A 17968-nucleotide genomic window follows, 5' to 3' on the forward strand; every position below is an offset into this window, starting at 1 on the left:
GAGGATTTTACATCTCATCTTCAGGGAAGTTTCTTCATTAACATTTATAAGTAAGCAACAAAAAGTGTTTTCTCCTGTTACAACAGATGGCAGAGTGAATTTACACTGATAAAATCCGTGCTTCACTCCGCAGCAACAGTCGGCTCCTTGGCACCGAAATACCTTGGTTCTTCAATGCCAGCTTTATCAGGCAAAAATGAATAATGTAATCAATACTTAAAGCATGCATAATCCCCGAAACATAGCAGCCAAATGGTTGTTGAAGAGCTGAATGAATCAACTCATCTTTTTTACACAGTGTATAATTAATTATGCCATTTCAACAGTCTGAGGAGGCTTCAAACATTTTGAATTGATATGGACGACACTTTGACCCCTCAGCCCCTGGAATTCTCACTGTGAATTCAGGTCAGCATAACTGTTTAACACCTTCTTCCTTGCTCCTGTTATCTATCAAGGTAAGGTCTTCGTGTAGATATGTAAGACTCAGATGCACAGATCAGGTCATTTAGTGAATGCTCAGCAATTATAAGCTGCTCGTCTTTTAACTGGACCTCCTTCTTGGTGGCTCCTTTTCTCATGGTCAAGTATTCTCCACACCTATCTGCTGGTACATCACAGATATCTGCTGAACAAATACTGAGATTTTTACCAATTTGCTCTTGAGTTTCCTCAGTCAGTAGCCACCATAAGCCAAGCTAGCTGCTCACTAGAAGAGCCCTCATTTAGCACAGATATGTGTGTCTTGTGAGACAGGGTGAGGGAGAGAAACCAACATGCCTGAAACAAGAAACTTACTACTCACAGGTCCCAGAGAGGTTAGGGGGGGCCGATGGGAGCTGACAGGCAGTCCAGAAGTCCATAGCTGCACAGAGCTCCATAAGCAATGTGGAGTGAAAGGGCCCGAGATAGGTCCGGAAGGGCTTACTTTACAAAGGTTCACAGCATTCTCTGTTAGACTTCCCTGCAGGTGGTGGATTGGGTAGGTCAGAGAACACTTATGGGGAGGGTAACAGTGTTTACTTTACCCATGTGCTGACCATTAGGTTTTATCATGGCCAGCAGTTGGGAGGTCTATTAGTTTCAGGGTAATGAGAGAAACAAGAGGCTGAATCTCTTTACCACACAGCGAGGTAAGGTCTTTCTTAGGCAGACGTGACCAGGTATGCCTATGTTCCAATTAATTTATGTCAGACCTAAAGGCTAATGGCAAAGCAAAAAACAGATTTCTGACATCGGTAGCACAGCAATAAGGTGTAAAAATTGAGATCCAACCAGCATCAACAGAAAGGATGATTAAGGCGGCACACTTGGGCATTGCTACCAACCGTATCACGTGAGGTGACTCGAGGTAAATGTCTGATGGCACAACTACTGCCTCCCCAGGGAGTTCCCTGAGTGGAAAATAAGACTTAAAATTTGTTATAAAATTATCCATGTTTATTGTAACAAACCAAACAATGAAGCATGCATAAAATAAAAAAGCAAAAGCCATCAACTGTTCTCTCCCCATCCACCTCATACCAAATTCAAATAGCCTTGAAGTTCACCTCAATCGATTGGTGCTATCCTTTTATGTATCTTTTGTGCACACATGTTCTTTTCAATGTTACACACGGGCTTACACTGCGTATTTTCTGTAACTTGCCATGTATAGTTGATAGAAAGTTGCAGGTATTCCAGGTCAGTACAGAGATGAGCTTTTATCTCACTAGTGAGTTTCAAATATGATATTGAAAGTTGCTTTTAAGGTTTCCTTGGGGAGTGAGATTGTTTTGTTTTCGTTATTAGAAACACCTCACAAAGCATTTTTATACTATATCTTTGTATGGTTTTGGTAGGATAAATTTCTAGAAGCAGGATCAAGAGATTAAAACTGGGTACCTGTGCAAACTGATTGATATTGCCAAATGGTCATGCAATGGTCATACCAGTTTAAATTCTCAGAAACTCTTTTAATTGGTGAATTTTCCTGAAAATGAAACTGGAAAAGATGGAGAATGACAAGCAGGGACCTTGACTTGACTCGGGAAGTAGAGCAACCACAGCAGACTCAATTCTGCATCCTCCCAGTCTGGGCCTGCTGAGTTAACACACAGTAGGGAAGAACTCAGAGAAGGGGCTGCAGGTAATTAAACACTTCACAGCCAGCTGGACCTGAGAAGTGTTTCTCAGTAATAGATACCTTAAAAAAATTGAACGCTTGAGGAGAGGAACATCTTCTAACCTACCTATCTGGCTTTGTTCAAGGATCAGTGTATTTCACTCCAGGAAGAAAGAAAAAAGAAGCCTTTTGGACAAGGCTTTCTTTCAAAAACAACAAGAACAAAATGTTTGAGTGGTGGTAATTTAATTCTAACACTGTTCAGAATTCCCAGAAGAAACAAGATCCAGGGCAGTAAATGATTGAATCATTCAGGCAAAATGGGTTAAAGGGGCTAACGTGGATAAATTGGCTCTTTCTGGCCTTTCCTAAATACATTAATAAAAATCTCATGAAACATCTTAACCCTATGCTTGTCAAGCTCTGAAGAAATCCATTGCCAGTTGCCTGCTTAGGTTTTCTAAGAGTGGAATGTGGAGAGATATCTGATCCCAAAATAAAATCCCATAAGTATCATTACCTGCTGCCAACAAACTTTCTTCTTGAAAAGCAAGAGCAAAAATTAAGTTTGTAAAGGAAAAATACATGCCAGAAGCAGGCAGGCTTGCCACTGGTATTTTCTCAAAAGGAAGTGCACAAAAAACCAACAAGTCCATTTGCCTTTACCTTTCCCTTCCCTAACATCAGAGCCAGACTTCTTCTTCGGAGAAACATTTCAGTAATGTATCTCCATGACCCCAAGTTGTCCGTGGGCCTGATGAGATGTCTGTCACAATCGTGCATTTAGGAGACACGGGTCAATCCTCGTTATTCCCAGTAGGTAAGTTCTGCAGACTGGTTGCAAGCACTGAATTGAAGAATGACCACAGTTCCTAGTGGAAACCCAAGTCAGGTTCCTTCAAGCTTGTGCTCACAACATTTTCCCCCATAGAACAATATGGGGCTTTGTTTTGTGTCTGTTTCTGCTTAAAAACACCTAATTTAATACACATTGTTGATTCACTTACCCTGAACTCATGGCCAACAGCACTGTGTCCTGAATAAAGCTTATCAAACACGTACAATTTTTCTGAAAGGCACATGAAAGCCTCCTCGTACTTAGAAACTTCAGGCAGCCATTCAGAACTAGATTGGTGGGCATTTTAAATGGTGAAATCAAACAAAAACACAAAAATGCAAACCAAAAAACGGCACTAAATACACTTTGAGGGAGACTTGGCTTTGTAAGACAAGAGCTCAACACGGAAGTGAGTTGTTTCCGGGTCGGGGCTGCACTGGGAACGTGTGTGTTAGGGGACGGATTATTTTGCCTTTGTCCTTTTTTGTGACTGACCAAGAAAGTGCCATGAGTATTGATCTGGGGGTTAAAAATAGACTTTAAATAATAGATAAAGTCCCAGATACAGGATCTACAAACACTGAGGGTTAAGTGCTTCCACTCAGGTCAGGGCATCCCTCCCCAACCCACACCTACCATGCCATTCCTGACCCTGAATATGGTGACGCTTGGCTTAGAACTGTAACAGACGGAGCATCTTTGTGAAGGCACAAATAAGGTACCATGAACTGACACTCTCTTCCCTCACTCCCACCTGCTTAGTAATACTGCAAGATAAGCTCAAAAATAATGATGATCTGAGATCCAGTGTGGTAAGTGGCGTTGCAGAAAAACATGGTAAGTTAAGAAGATGTAAAAGCACTTTCTGTGGATTTCCTTAGTATTGTTTATTCTCAATTATACTCTTTTACAGCACAGAAATTAGTTATTTCATAAGTGATACCAGGAATAGGATTCAGATTCAGCAAATAATATTACAGAACATCTATTTAAATTTGAATTTAGGATAAGCAACAAATAATTTTTAGTATTTTGTGCTTACCCTAAAGACTTCATACTTACACTTTGAGTACAGTATATCTCCTGCCCTAAGCACAGTCAGCAGATAAAGAGTCTGATCAGTGGGAAATTCCGGGAAGCCATAGGCAAGGTCGATTTGTCTTCCTGGTCTCATTGATCCTCCCAAAAGTCCCTTAGACATTTCTGGACTTTGAAATCTTTATCTTTTTTGTGTTCATACTTAAATTGTTCACTTTATAATAGTAAGAATACATGAGAGTACTCCCTTAACAAATTAAATGTATAACACAGGAATGTTGACTATAGGTACAGCATTGTACACCAACTCTTAAGGGCTTATTCATCTTGCTAAACTGAAATTTTATACTCATCAACCAGGAATTATTTTCCATTGCCATCCCTCCATCTTTGGCAACATCCCATTCTTTAATTCTATGAATTAAGTCTATGAATCTATTTTAAACACCTCATATAGGCAGAATGGAACAGTGATTGCCCTTCTGATGGCCTATTTCACCTATCATACGTTTTCTAGTTTCATCCACATTATAACATGTTGCAGAATTTTTCTTTTGTAAGAATGAAGAATATTCCATTGTATGTACACTGCACATTTTTTCATCTGCTCCTGACATTTAGGTGGTTGTCACATCTTGAATATTGTGAATAATCCCGCAGTGAACATGGGGTACAGGCATGTCTTTGAGATCCTGAAGTTTCTTCCCAAAGCTATTGTGTCCTGGGATATCCCTTAAACTGCCTTTCTTAGAAAGGCCTACAAATCACTGTTTTTCATCATGAAGGAAATGCAGCCTGCTTCACAGTTGCTCTAAGGGCCGCAAGGCTTGCTCTCACTATGAAGAGTAAGAATGTCCATTGTACGTTCATGCCTCCCTTCTGACACCAGGATGTTCTGAAACTTCCTGCTGCCAAGTTCTCAAGTTCGCAAATGGATGCGTGTCTATTTTGTAATAGGTGATTCTGACTCTCCATCTGTTACTTTATACCTCTCTTGCCTTTCTACAGTGACTTGCCCACAATTTGGTTTTCTTCTTCTTTATTCCCATTTCGGGGCCAAGGAACAATGAATCTGAACAGCAAAGACATAATCAAGAAGCACGGCACTTACTCGACTTCTTCCAAATGGAACCAATAATGGCACTAACACTCTTAATGCAAGGAAATTATCTATTCATTCATTCAACGAATTCTTATATGTCATGTGACCCAGTGGGTAAGTCACTATTCTAGGCACCAGCGAAAGAGCAGAGAATAAAACTTTAACAAAAGTCCCTGTTCTCTTAGATCCTCCACTCAGGGGACATGAAAGACAGATACATGGATGCATAAGTATGGAAAAAGAACAATCATCTTGATTGAAAGACTTTAACTCATAGCAGTTCCTGTCAGAAAACAGAAAAGTCTGTTTAGAACTCAACAGATAAATGGATGGAATAAAAATGTGAACACTAGGTGTGCCCACAGTTGTGTGCCACTAGCACGGGACAGACATCACAGGGCACATCACATGGCTCACAGAAGTAGGCCGCTGAAGGAAAGTGATCGAGACTGAGTGCTCCAGTGAGCTAAGAGAATACAGGCAGGGGCAGAGACGGACTGGAGGCATGCAGCAGGCACGCACATCTCAGCTCTGCCCATGGCCACAGCAGCTGCTCCTCCCTGTGAGGGGTGGCCAGGGAACAAATACCCCTTCCAGCTGGCCTGAAGCAGGCGAAGGGCTCACCTGCATAGGAAGGTGGACGTATAGCACAATATAGAAGCTCGAGTTCTAAAGTGGACTTTGAAATTAGAAGCCTGCAAACAGCGGTGAAGCACTCACTCATTCTGTCAGTATTTACTCAGCAACTATTATGTGTCAAGTATTGTTCTAAGTGTTGGATATACAGAGATGGCGACACAACTCCCTTCCCTACCGAGTCTGCAATCTGAGATGGGCAATAAACCAAAAGTAAATAAAGCCAAGAAGCACCAAGATGCCAGCAATTTTAAACAAATGTTCCGAGTAAGTCTTACTGAGGTGATATCTGATCTCTGATCTCTGATCTACAAGGGTGAGGTGATTATAGACACAGGAACGAGAAGTGCAAAGGCTCAAGTTCTCCCGTGAACGAGGAGGGAGTCACTGAGGCCAGCGCAGAGTGGAGCGGAGTGAGAACAGCTACTGGGGCCCGAAAACTAACGTGGGGAACAGTGTGTGAGGAATAAGCAAGGGGGAAAATAAAAATACGTACGTCATTGTCTGAATGTTTGCTTTTAATTTCAGGGAGGCTCTGAGCAGAGTGAATGCCATGGTCTATCTGAGGTTTGAACAAGCTCATTCTTCTGGCCACTGTGTACGAAGCAGGCCGTAGAGGAGCTAGGGCAGTGTCCAAATTGAAGGCGTCGATCGGCAGCACAAGTAAAAATACCATTTGTAGGATGCTGAGTCAGCCAGTGACTGCCCTCTGATTCTCACATATCAAGATTAGTGACAGAGCCCACAGCAGGGCAGTGACCACTGCAGCTGTGGACAGGGTGACTTCAGCTGCAAGAGAAACAGGACAGGAAACAGTCATGGAGAAGCCAGCTTCACATCATTATCTTAGGGAGCTTTTAAAAATATGGTGCAGGATCATACCAATAAATTTCCCTACTTAACAGTTCTAGGGTGGGGTATTTTTACTAAATCCCCAAGTAATTGTAATGTGCAGTCAAGGCTCAGAACCACGGATGGAAACCATTGCAATTTGATGCCACAAAAGAATAGGTGGTCACACACCCACTCATCGCACATTTCTTTAATATTTATAATGCCCAGCTGAGAGCTGCACAGTCTAGCAACACTGAAGGAGTTCAGTGAGCCCTGCATCTTATTAGCATTCCCAGGGGGGAAGCGGAGGGGTTTTTCCCTGAGAGGGAACATGACTGTAGCTATGCTTTGGAAACTGTCCGGCAATTATAGGCAAGATAATTGTGACTGAGGAGAGAACCTGGAAAAATAGATGGACCAGGGTCTCCATCATCAGCATGTATCAGAATAACCTGAAGACTTGTAAAGCCACATTGCCAGCCTCTATCCCCAGAATTTCTAATTCGGATTGTGTATGGAGGGGTGTTAGAATTTGATGGCCCAGGGGATATCAACACTGCTGGTCAGAAGGCCAAACTTGAAGACTTGTACTGCGTACCTTTGGCTGTGGTCTATGCTCAAGTAAAAGGAAATAGCAGAGAATAAGCCAAAAGATACTGTGCAGGTAAATCCAGTGTGGACATTGCAGTCGACTGTCAGAGGAGAGGGTTGGGGGGAGGGAGAAGGACAGACAGTCGACGTGACGCTAAAGTCAAAATATGGGTGAGCTAAGATACTGAGGGACCTCATTTTTATGGTATTTACTTTAGCGCTTCTCTGTAAGAGGCAAAAGATGTTCTTTGTTTTCCCTAGACAAGTTTTTGCCCTTCTTTTCTGCCACTGAACAGTACAATAAACTCCACTGCCTTGTTTCATCAAATAAAAGAATATCGGTCAGTGTCTGTTAGGCTAATACTATAGCTCAATTCCAGAACACCTTGTAGTGGTGATTTATAACATGTTCTGGAATCTGTACTTCGGGTTCTTAGTTCTTTAACCAGCCCATATTTGAAGCTGAGTTGTTAGTGCATGAGCTTATCAAGGTTAGTATGCCTATGGAATAATTCAAAGCAGATGTAGACCAGGGACGTAGCCTGTGATGCCACAGATTATTTTTGTTATCTACACATTCAAAGGCTGCCACAGAGCAATAAATATTATGAAAGTGTTGCTCTTTTGACTGACTTTTCTATAGATGAAATAATACAAATAGCTTAACATATTCCTTATGAAGTTACACGAGGGTGACAGAGTCATGCCTGTGGTGGATTAATTAATGATCAGTGTGAGTGGGAATGTTCAGCTGAATCATGTCAGCATGGTTTTGGGCATAGAAGACCCACCTGGGCTGTCAGTGACATAAAAGGAGAACAGAAGGAGAGGATTTCATGCTGATTTTCCCAAAAAAGCTCAGCTATTTTCTTTCCTCGAGGGAAAGAAACTGTTAATGGAGCTGGAGTCCTCACTGTCACTAAGGATGGCCGCTCTCTCTCAGGAGACCCTGATCTTTTCTTTCCTCTTGAGCATATATTCTGGCTCCAGTGCCGATCCTTCAGCCTTTTGGCACAGACTCCCTAGCCTCTAGCAGCAGCCCTGGGCTTTCCAGCACAGACTCTTCAGCCTTTCAACAAGGTCTCCTTGGCCCCCTGATACCAACTCACAGTGGGCATCAGGCCCCCCATTGGGTTCTCCAAATCTCCAGTACGCGGACAGATCCCTCGCACTATTCTCCATTTGACTTTGATATTGTGAGATAATCTTACAAATTTAGTATCCTGCATTAAATACATTTTCTTGCAAGCACCAGTACCTACCTATATTTTAATAACCTGCTACAGTGTTGAGGTGATGTTTAGATTTAACAGTCTCGCAACTTGGAGAAATAATGGGGACGTCCTTTTAACGCCTGGCCTAGAGTCTACAGCATGCTCTCCAGACCTTCTTTCCCATAGCACCTATTTAGAAAATGTGTACTACTGGGCCTGGCCTCAAATCTGAGTATCTCAGGATTTCCATTCAAAATACAGATTACAGGTTATAAGCCACCGAGAAGAAAGATACTTTGGGTCCAAACACCAGATAATCAATGAAGAAACTAGGCAAGGGATTTGTGTAACAGCTGGAGTTTCCACACAAATCTACGTCTCTGTGCAATCATACACCTAAATTTAGGGCAGAGAAAGATGTCCACACAGTTCTGCATCGTAGTTTGTCATTAACATGAACAAGTTCTGGCCAGATGAGGTCTTCATCCTTTTCAATGCTAATCACAAGATTATCGTATTTAGTGTAGACCTGTTGTTGTGGCTGTCACCATATCAAAACTTTTATGGTTGTGATACACTTTAACTTGCTTCTCTGCCACTCATTATATATTTGTTATCAAAACATCTCAGAGAAGCCAGTCTGAGCAGGGATCCTGAAACACTTACATGTCTGTCTTCCAGCCACAGACTGGTGTGAAAGTGATACACATTCAACTGTACTTTGAATTTTGAATTTTGAGTTTTCCCAGGTAGCGACGTATAGCTCTATCTTCTCTCGTGATGTGGACAGTGGTAACGAGTTGCAACTCCCAGTCAGCCACAGGATCACGAGGGGAAACCACTGGGGCTCATAGGTGCTGTGCTGCCAAGCTCTGGTGTCCGGTGGGCTTGGTGGGTTTAGTGCATTTTGACCTACAGTGCTTTCAATTCCTGGTGGACTTACTGAGATGTAAACCCATCGTAAGTTAAGGAATATCTGTATATAATGCTCTGATATGTATTCCGTCCTTTCCTAATGTTAAAAGTGGAAGGTTCTAAGATTTTTTTCTTTTTATTTAGCTTTATTTAAGCATAACTGACATACAATAAACTGAACATATTTAAAGATGAAGTCTGGTGGCTTGTAACATATATATCTATGTATACAAATATAGTATCTATTTCTGAAACCACTATCATGATCAAAATAATAAGCATTATTCGCTCAACAATTTTTATTTCCTTTTGCGATTCCTCCTTCCCTATAGGCCCAACTCTGTCATCAGAAACCACTGAACTCTTTTTTTAAACAGTAGATTCTCTATAATTAGAGAAGACAACTCATTCTACTACTGATTTGGGGGTTCATTTATGTTGCTGCATATATCAATAGTTCTTTCCTCTTTCTTGTGCACTGAGACCTCACTGTGAAGAGCTGCCTGTGGGTTCCTCCACTCACCTGTTGATGAATGTTAGGCCTGCTTCCAGCTTCTGGTTATTACAGTACAAATACACTGCTCTGAACATTTACACGCGAGGCTTTTGTGTGCGTGTTTTCAATGATCTTGGATAAATACCTCAGAGTAGAAAGGATGGATCGTATGATAAGTATACATTTAACTTTTCAAGGCACTGATAAGCTGTTTTTCAAAGTAGTTTTAATCTACCAGCAGTAGATATAATTATGTCCCAGTTTTTCTGTCCTCTTGCCAACACTTGATATAATTGATCCTTATGATTTAGCTATTTGACGTTATTAGGTATCTCAACATGGTTTCAATATACCTTTTCTAATAACCACAGATTAAGCCTGATAAATACTACTATGGTTTTCCAAGAAAAGAAAAAAAAATGCAATTTAAGGATGAGACGCCAGTAAGGTCAGAATCAACCCCTGTCAAAAGTCCAGGGCAATGAATCAATTAAGAAGTTAATAAATATTTAGAGAAGACTCACAGTATCACTGGCCATTGACCCGAGTTTAATCTCAACAATTCAAAATAAGAGAAGATCTAATATTTTGCTAAGCCATTATTAGATCAGCACATGAGACAGTCTGGGATCTAATCACTAAATACAGCCATCAAAACATAGCAGTTGCTTTTATTAAATGCCGTGTGCTCCTATCTGGTGATATCACGAGCACTTCTGTGTCCTCCTTTGTTCCCTGGCCTTCTCCGTGTCTCCTAACTCTCATTTTGCAGCAGCAAGAATCTCCTCTTTGTTGTTGGGTTCAATCCAAGTCCGCCAACAATCTCGTGTTTCATGACACTAATTTCTATTTCAGTGTGTACTTTCCATTCACAGTGGCCTCCTTCCAATCTTCTACATGTTTTTCCATTTAATCTAGTTGTCAACTCAAGATATCTTATGAAAAATCACTTGTATGTTGTATGCCCATAAATTTTTATAATTTTCTAGCTGGCTTAAACACAATGGGCTATTCTATATGCTTAATCATTGTATTATCTAATCAATATTCAGTTTGGGAACAATTTTCCCAGCATGAGTGTTCATGTCTCCTAATATATAATTGTTTTTGTTATCCTGTTCAGACTGTGGATATTAAACTAGGCTCAATTTTAGATTTTTTTTCAATTTTATTTGTGCTCCTTAATCCTAAAGCAATTCTGAATTTAAGCCATTCTTAATCTAGACTGAGTCTCTTATTAAAGTTGAATATCTTCCCAAACCTGCTTTAGTTGTCAACAAGAAGCAAATTGGAGGTAGTTTACCTAAGTGGGGAAGGAAAAAAATAATCTCCGATGGAAAAGGAGTGGCTGTGGTGATTCCCCCCGAATACTGCCAAGATGCTTCCAGAAATAAAAGGATATTATACTTTATGTCACATTTCTAGTAGTTTCTAAAAGAGAAAATAAAAATTGGCAGAGTCAAATAAATTTTTATCTTTTGGTTAAAGAAGGAAAACTAAAAAGATTGCTCATGATCCTCTTTTACCTAAATCAGGAAACTTCATAAGACGCTCCTTTAGCAATTGAAGGTGCTAGCAAAGCACTTGGACATCACAGAGCCTAAAACCACAAGAGGACTTTCTGGGAGGAAAAATTAAAGGCTCTTGCAGGTACAAAAATAAGACCGGCTTGGAGACTATCTGTGTGGCTGGAAATATTTTGTAAATGTATGAAGATTATTTGTTAGATTATTAGCACATTATAAAAAACATTCTAAATATATTTAAGAAGCAAATTTGTGCTTAAACAAGATCAAGTACAAGTTCACAGGTAAGGGTCCCATTCCAGCTTTAAAAGCAATGAGTTTTGGTTTCATTTTTGTCTGTCTTTAGTTGTTTGCTAACAAACTGTAACTGGAATTAATAAGAGTTGACAGCAACATTTCTCAAAATCTAGTTTTGGTATCATAATCAGCTAAGGAGGTTTTTAAATGCAGAATCTTACATTCACTCTAGACCTCCTGAATCTCTGAGGAGAACATCCAGGAATATGCCTTTCAATCCAGAATCCAAGGAAATCACTCGCTCCAGGAATCCTGAAGACCATTGCTTTATACTTTTGAAAAGGATGTGTTGTAGGGCTAGTCTGATTCTAACATGTAAAATCATTCCAGATACAAGAGAAAATTTGTATTTTTTTTAGTTTTTCAATACAGTAGTACTTCATATATCATGTTCTGAATTTCCTAGAGACAATTGGAGATTTTATTGAACTGACCATCCAGTATAGATACTGTATTAGGCCTTCTGTATTCAATTGCATATGAATATGTACAGCATGATATGTACTTTAACTTGCTCCTTCATTAGAAAATCTTTGGTGTGACTTTGGAATCAATTTATGTTAAATCTACCCTGAATATTTTTTAATATGTCTAGGTTAGTGGCTGTCATATAAAAGACACGTAGTGAGTATTTACTTACTGAAGAGATGAATGAATGACTCTTTGCTCATCTCAACTTTGCTAGCCCTTTCAGCCTGCAAAACCTTCCATCTGTCTTATTGCACTAATTAATATTACCATCTGCTATGGCTTGAATATTTTCCCTCAAAAACTTAGGTACTAAAACCTAATAAGATGATATTAAGATGTTGGAGCTTTAAGTGATGGTTAGGTCATGAGAGCACCCCTTCTCATGAATGCAATAAAAACTTTAAAGAAGCTTCACACTGCATTAAACACTTTTTCTACTTGACCTTCTGCTTTCTGCAAAATAGGACTTCCCTGCCGGAGGACAGAACAAGATGCCATCTTGGAGGCAGAGAACAGCTGTCACCAAATCGCCAAAACTTGATCTTGAACTTTCCAGCCTCCAGGCTAATTTAGTTTCCATTCTTTATACATTGCTCATTCTGCAGAATTTTGTTATAACAGCACAAATGGACTAAGACACTATCCATGGTAGATTCTCAATCCAAATCGAGAGAGTTACCATGAAGCACCTTCTCATTCACATATGGCTGGGCACTGAATGCTTTCATACTTGTACCACCTAGAATTTTCCTACATCTAATAACCCCGTGGCTGGATTAAATAATATCTTGGTAAAAGGAATTATAAATCAAAGAAGTAACATAATGAGCATATGTATACCCAAGAGGATCTCAAATAAATTTGTATCATGTCATCCTACACAGTGAAAATGAAAATTATAATTTCAGATTTTAACAACCCTCCCACAAATCTTTAAATCAAGATTCTTAAAAACCAAAAATTACAGGATATTTGAATAACATGATTAGTAAGTTCAAACTAACACATGTTGAGAAGCATATACCCAACAAAGAATATACACTGTTTTCGAGAAAAACAAAATTCTGTGTGCTAAAGGCCAAATAACCAATAGTATTCAGACTATATTCTATCATACAATAAAATTAGAATTCAGCAGTAGAGAATTTATTACCTCATGTGGCTAGAAACTTTAATATACTATTAAGTACTCCTGGGTTAAAAAGAATACCATAAGAAAAATTACAAAATGCTCAGAACTGACACACAAGGAAACATTACCTGCCAAGCTTTTGGAACATGACTAAGCAAGTACTTACAAATTTTTAGTTTGAATGCATTTGCTAGCAAATAAAAACAGATTGAAAACAAATTTCATGCATTCAAGTCAAGGATCTAGAAAGGGGAGAAACTTACAAAATTAAGTGGAACTGTTCTATGCCAGCACTAGCCAATTAGAAATGCCATGCCATTTACAAGCGCAGCAAAAACCTATCCTTACTTAGGATTTCACCCAAGAAAGAATACACAAGATCTTTATAGGGAAAAAAACACCCAAATTAATTACAAAGGAAGAGCTAAGGAAATGAAGTCAATATGTCAGGTTCTTTGAAAAATGATGTCTCATCATGAAGATGCCAATTATACTCAGATTAAATTCCAAATGTAATACAATTTCTATTTAAATCACAATAGAATTTTTTGATAACTTGATTTTCTAAAATGCATAGGGCAGAACACAATTGCATAAATAGCTGAGTCAACTTTTAAGAAAGAACAAAGAAAGCTTAACCTGGCAGGTATCAGATTATACAGTCAAGCCAGAGCGATAAAAATGATGTAGTAGAAGCTGAAGAAGCTCAGATCAATAGATGGTAAAACAGGAACAGAATGGAAAATAGCTTCATGGAGACCACAATGGCCAAATAAACCTATGGGGAAGGGAAAAATTATTAAATATTAGGAAGAAAAATAGCAAATGATAAGAAAAGTATTGTATATGTCAGTATATGTCACTGTCTTGTACAGTACACAAAAGGACACTCCAGTTGTGTGTCAAAGAAAACTCATGAAACAAAAGAAAATATTGAATAACATTCTTGTGACTTATTAGTGTAGAAATTATTATCATATAAGACTCCAAATTTAGAAGTCATGAAACAAAAAGTTTTATTGGATTTGACTACAAAATTGGCTGTTAAGATGTTGAACCCTAAGTGGCTCAAAAGGACTTGAAAACATCACTAGTATGATGCATATCCACAATAAAAAAATGGTTCATTGATTCAAAAATAAGCCAGGATATAATCTCCACGGGTCAAGATAATGTCTGTGTTTTTATTTTTTACAGCCTGCAGACTTCTCACAGTGTCCAGAACTTAGCATGTGTATTAGATATCTAATGAATGAGTGACTATTTCATCATATGTTCTATTCTACATAGTAAAACACAGAAATATGCAATATGTTTTAGAAAATTTGCCATCAAACAATCTCAAAAGTTTCAAGATTCTGTAATTAAAGAAATATTCAGTTACAGATGAGATGCTTATGCAGGACACTTCCCTTCCCGGGTAAGGTAGCTATTGTTGTGCTCACCCTTGTTTGTTGTTGGTTTTTTGCAGTACTTGAGTTGGTGTTCGGTCCCAGCTGAGTCATGAGGTTTACATTCTTATTCAAGCTGAACTGAATAAAATTTGTAAATGTAGTTATATAAGGGACCATGGAAACGCCTTTCTGTGAAGTGTGATGATGGGACCTGAATTCCTAATTCTATGAACTTGACACGCCAGGTGAAAGGCACAAATGAAGAGAGTAATTCATAACTGACTTACCTTGTGATGCCCTTTCCTACAATTTTATATCTCCTAAAAGAGTTCTCTCCAGTTCTTGAGAAGAAGAAAAACATAATATTCTTACAAATGTATAAATAAACAAACATTGGGCTCAGTCTGTTTGCAATATTTCGGAAACGTGATCCCAAATAAACCTCTCCTCCTGTACGTTATATGTGTCAGGTATTTTTATTCCAGGAATAAAGAAAGTGACTAGAACAGTAGAGCAGTATTGTTGAAACTGGGCATATTTCTACAAATATAGTCAAAGAAACCATAATAATAAAACCTCAAAGAACAAAAAAGTTTCAATCATTGAAGCTATTTTTATTTACTAAAAAATAAAACAAGATGTGATTTTAAAAAAACCACAATTATTGTTAAAGTTATAGGAAGCCTCAAAGCAAAACTAATCAGACTCATCAGTCACCCCATTGTTATGCGTGTCCTCTTGCTTTTCATTATCTTGACTCTTCTTTGCCTAGAAAGCTTGGAACCCTCCTGTAGGGGATCTTTCACAACCGGTACTCACCCATTTCAGCTTCTGTACCAGGTGACTGGTTGTAAACCAAAGGTAAGGCTCTGAATGGGATCTATTTTCCTATGAGATTAAACTCTTTTTCAGACACTGTGACTCTGTAAAGTTGCATTGGCATTGATAATTCCCAAATGGCACTGCTTGTTGTCCTATTTCTTAAAATGTTGAAGCAGCTTTAACAGGCTCTACTGAGCCACATGGGCTCAGTCATTTTCTGAAAGACATGCCTAGCACCCTTCTATGGTCAACATGGGTAACGCAAAGCTGAGCATACTAGCAAAGCTTAAATTGATAGAAATCCAACACCACCCACAGTGAGCCAAGACAGAAGTGTTACTGATTCACAGACAAGCAATTGATGGTGATGGGCTCGCAGAACTCACAGAGTGAGACAAAAGAAGTCCTTTGAATTGTTAGATGTGAGCAGGTTTCAGGGACTGTTAGAACCAGGAACCCAAATTGTACTCCACCCATCTCTTCCTTCAGACTTTTCTACAGTTAAATTTCATTCTCTCTCATTACAGACAGCTTTCTTTTACATCATGGGGTAATATGGGCACAAAAATTCCCCAAATAGACTTATCACTTCTACCACAAGATAAAGACTGACACTTTTGTTGAACTCTGAAACAGTGATGCTGACTCAGTCTGGATCACATGCTCACCCACAGGGACAAGTTCATGGCAGAGCAAGATAGCTCTTACAACAGCTGCACAGATAATATAAGACTCCAGAATGGTACTGAGCAGGGAGCATCATGGTTTCACATCACAGAGCATCAGCAATAAATGCATCAGAATAAGATGAGGTTAGTCTGGCATCCTATGAACATAATGGTCTCCACTTCTGGAATATCACATAAAGTAATTTTAGTTTAACTCATGAAAACCCCACAAATCCAGAAGAACTGTATACAAAAGAAAAAAATTAAGCCAAATGGCATTACTGGAAAAGAGAATTATTTCATAATTAGGGAACATTTTCTTGGGGGATATAAGGCTTCCAAATTTATATGTACCTACAAATGATATATATTTATATTTACATATATAAAACTGACAGAAGAAAAAAAGACAAAGCCATATATTTAAAAACATAAGGCAATTTAGTTCAATCACAGAGCCCAAAATTGCTAGAAGCAAAGGTCTCACATGATAATTCTTCATGGCTTAGACTTCTGCTTGTCAAGACTCATTTCCCACAGTGTCTGCAATCTTGTTTCTGGTACAGGGTCCTGGGGTAGCGCTGTACCCCCTCAAGAACACACTGGATTTTGTACGAGGTTCAACCACCACTACCTTGGATGTCATCAAATGGTTGGGTGGGGTAGTTAAAAAGCTATATGGCAAAGAAATTTTTATTTAGTTTTATGAGATGTAAAGTTAATTCCCACAATCTTATAGCAGGCGCAAGATTTTTTCTTCATGTGAAGAAGCTAATCATATACACATAGAAGAGGTCTCATTTTATAGAGCATTTAAGGCTTTCAGAATTTTAGAGGAAGCAAGCAACTTAACATTCCTGAAGGCTCAATAATATTTTATTAAAAGTTTAAAGTGTCCAAAGCCATGAAATTTGTGGAATATTACTTTGAGTCTTATATTTAAAACCAATGCTTTTAACTTGACTTAAAAGTTGTATATGTATAAGAAAATGTGCAGAATTATAAATTGATGGATCTTGGCAAATGGGAAGCCAACTTATCTAGAATGTTCTCATCACCACACCCACAACTAACTCCCTTCCACTCCCAACTAAGACCAACAGAAGGCCTAGAACATATTCACTTGTTATTTTGATTTAAATGCAATAGATCTAATGCACTGGTCTTAGGATTTATCTCACTGGGGTCATATCTTGCTCAAATGAAGATCAGTCTTTCTTTCTTAATATAGAAAATCTTTTCTCTAGGATCAGATAATTTCTACAAAACTAAAAGAGGAATGATTACTAAAGAGTATCATTATGATCAGGAGTACTCCTTGAACATATAAAATTAAGTCTATAGTGAAATTTCTTGTGCTAACTTTCAATGCTGATAATGTGAAAGGAGATAGAATTAACAATCCAAAAAAGGAGATGATATTAGCAGAAGCCAGAGAGCTAGGCTTGATGACTAAAACACATTTTTATTTAAAATCATTGATGGAGGTAATGGTAATTGGTATGAGGAAGAGCATCTGTTACTGCCAGTGCTTCAAGGAGAAAATTAACTAATCTTGGGTACCACATTAGAACTACCAAGAAGAATCTGCTTTAGGTAGATCCCTTCTGCGAGAGGCAGCCCCACAAAAAGAAGGAGAAGGAGAAGGAGAAAGAAGAGGAGGACGAGGAGGAGGAGGAGGAGGAGGAGGAGGAGGAGGAGGAGGAGGAGGAGAAGGGACGAGAGAACAGTGTTAACTTTGAACTGCCCTGGCCTGCACTGCTGGTGCAGTGAGGCTGAGTCCATGACTCTGTCTCCCTCCATCAACCACAGGTGGTGCAGCTGGTGAGAGGAAGAGTAGCCTGGAGAAGCAATAGGACCACAGATAAGGTACACATGATGGACAGGTAG

Source organism: Cavia porcellus, unplaced genomic scaffold, assembly GCF_034190915.1.
Source record: "Cavia porcellus strain 051 isolate PalLab524CR breed Dunkin Hartley unplaced genomic scaffold, mCavPor4.1 scaffold_9, whole genome shotgun sequence".
In the NCBI taxonomy this organism is placed as follows: Eukaryota; Metazoa; Chordata; class Mammalia; order Rodentia; family Caviidae; genus Cavia; species Cavia porcellus.